Source organism: Lampris incognitus, chromosome 21 (genome assembly GCF_029633865.1).
Source record: "Lampris incognitus isolate fLamInc1 chromosome 21, fLamInc1.hap2, whole genome shotgun sequence".
NCBI lineage: Eukaryota > Metazoa > Chordata > Actinopteri > Lampriformes > Lampridae > Lampris > Lampris incognitus.
The window spans coordinates 21,311,769-21,314,906 of NC_079231.1; positions in this window are offsets into that span (position 1 = coordinate 21,311,769).

Genomic DNA, 3,138 nt, shown 5'->3' on the forward strand with positions numbered 1-3,138 from the left:
TGTGCGTGCGTGCGTGCGTGTGTGCGTGTGTGTGTGTGTGTGCGTGTTGGTATGAATTGCTGCACAAGCTCAAGCACGCGTGTACACGTGCTGCTGCATGGACACAGGTATGTGCGCCGTACGCATCCACGAGATAATGTGCACGCGTGTGTGAAGGCGTCTTGGGTGTGCGCGTGCGCGCGCGCGTGCTGTAAGTGGTCTCTGCTCCACCCCCTCTGCCGATCCGGGGAGGGCTGCAGACTACCACATGCCTCCTCCCATACATGTGGAGTCACCAGCCGCTTCTTTTCACCTGACAGGGAGGAGTTTCGCCAGGGGCACGTGGCGCGTGGGAGGATCACGCTATTCCCCCCCCAAACAGGCGCCCCAACCGACCAGAGGAGGCGCTAGTGCAGCGACCAGGACACATATCTACGCCCGGCTTCCCACCCGCAGACACGGCCAATTGTGTCCATAGGGACGCCCGACCAAGCCGGAGGTAACACGGGGATTCGAACCGGCGATACGCGTGTTGGTGGGCAACGGAATAGAACGCTACGCACAGGCAAACGTGTCAGTATTTATACCGGCAGTGAGCAGACTGTGGTGGGGGTGCAACAGGGTTATCATGCCAGTCTTATAAGCTCCAAGATCAGTCTCATGCATTTATTAACCATTCATTTGGGGGTTTAACATTTCATATTCGACTATTGCAATTGATGGCATACTCAAATCAGCCTCATGAAATGATCCGCCGCTACTTTTGGTCTTTCATACTTTCTAATTAAACCACCAAAAGTGATGGGATGATCCCTGCTTCACCAGTTGGAGTACGAAGTTGGCAGAGGATGGCGTCAGTGAGCACCGTCACAAACAGGCATGACGACGATTTCAATGATACAAATGATTAGAATAAGCAATTAAAGACCCAGTAATTCTGATCAACACTAATTACATAACTAATACTGATCAGGTACAATCGATGATGAGCACCTCTGCGTGATGAAGGCACATATGAGATATGAGGCAGTGAGGCTGTGCAAATATTGTGTGTGTGCGTGTAACTGTGTGTGTATGTGTTCGAGTGCGTGCACGTGCGTGCACTTGGGTATGTGTGGTGTGCACTGAAAAGGGGTGCACGTGGGGACGTGTGTGTTCGCGCGCGTGCACGTGCACGAACGTGTGGGTGTGTGTGCGCACTGAAAGGGGTTGCACGTGGGTGTGGCTGCGCGTGTTTCTGTTCACTGAAAGGAGGGTGGACGTGGGGGGAGTGTGTGTGTGTGCGTGTGTGTTTGCTCTGGAGAGATGTGTGTGAAGTGGTGTGTGTGTGTGGAAGGCTACACACAGCCTTACAGACAAGATGGCGCGAAGAAAAAAAATGTGGTAAAGTTAAGACAAAAAAAATGAGAAGAGAGAGAGACAGAGAGAGAGAGAGAGAGAGAGAGGGAGAGAGAAAGAGAGAGAGGGAGGAGAGAGAAAGAGAGAGAGGGAGAGAGAGAGAGAGAGAGAGGAAAGAGAGGGAGAGAGAGAGAGAGAGAGAGAGGGGAAAGAGAGAAAGAGAGAGAGAGAGAGAGAGAGATGAGAGAGAGAGAGAGAGAGAGAGAGAGAGAGAGAGAGAGAGAGAGAGAGAGAGAGAGAGAGAGCGAGAGCGGGAGAGAGAGAGAGAGAGAGAGAGAGAGAGAGAGAGAGAGATAGAGAGAGAGAGAGAGAGAGAGAGAGAGAGAGAGAGAGAGAGAGAGAGAGAGAGAGAGATCAAACGCGCAATTTTTCAACCAAGGCAGCAAACAAAATTAAGCAAAATGAAAGCAGTAAATGAACAGGAGTCGCTAGACGGAGGTCCGTCTAGCGAACTCCATGTGGATTAGTGTGCGCAACCGAATAGCGAATGAGTTCAACCAACAGTCCTTTCCTCAAATAAGAAGGGACGAGTCAAACAAAAAGAACATTTAAAGTGGAAAAAAATAAACGGTCTCGAAACAAAATAAGTCCAAAACCAACCTTGTAATTATGGACACATGGACAAAAACAAGTGGCTGTTGATCCGGCAGCCAGCGAGAGAAGAGAGAGTGATGGGATGAGGAAGTCCTTCTGATGTGGGCCTGTATTCTGTTGGGGCAAGCCTGAAGCCCTGGACGAGATGTGCACTGGAGACTCTGATTCTGTCCCGGTTCTTGATCCAGTTCCCTGAAGAAGACGACGACTCACGTGTGCACGTGCAGGGGAACATTGTGAGCAGGAGCGCTGCAACACCTCATGTTTTTGAATCGAGCTTGTGGGAACCACGTTGAACCAGAAGTCCCTCACCCCAATGTCCTTGTGTTGTGCTCGGAGCACATCAGATGTTCCCATCTCCACGTCCTCCATCTGAGGAGTTGCCTCGTCTGTGGAAGGTACCGGCCTTTTGGCCTCTGCAGTCCACTGGCAGTCGGCCAAGATGGAGAACGGCTGTCTCGGGAAGAGGAGGAAGTCACCTGAGAGTTTAGGGGAGCTTTTAAACCGTCCCTTAAAGTGTTCTGCAGCAAGGCTCATCACGAAATCTTTCATCGTTGGATCCTCCCACACTTTATTCTTCTCGCAATGCTCCCACAGACGTGGAAAGTGCACATTTCTCCAGTAAATATCTCTCCAGAAGGTTCCGCTTCGAGCGGAAAGCTTCAAGTGCCTCATGCATGTCTGCAGAAGGGTGGCTCCCGCCTTCTAATCGCATATTAAGGTGATTCAGATGAGACATGATCCATCACCTCGCTGTCCCGTGAACACCTCTGACATTCGTGGGGCTTTTTTGGCTCCGCGGTCCGGACGAAGAAGACGCAAGCTCGTCGTGATGGTCGCACACCCTCCTCCATCAGCCAGCGAACATCATTATGCAGCAGAAGACCCTTGTGCTCCTCTGACGTTTCCCCCAAGCGATGCTCTGATTGGGTGATGCTGCAGACCAGAACTCTCGAGAACCAAGTGCGCCAGTCTGGTCACAGTATCGATCAGCTCTTTCATTTCCCCGCACAGTTTAGCGCACGATACTGATTTGTGAATAATGCAATGCAATGCTAAGGGTGCTGTGTTAGCAGAGGCCAGCCTGCTTACCGAACCCTTGTGTCGGCCCACCACGAGCCCCATCGGTGACAATGGACACAACTTTGCTCACATCCAAGCCGTTCT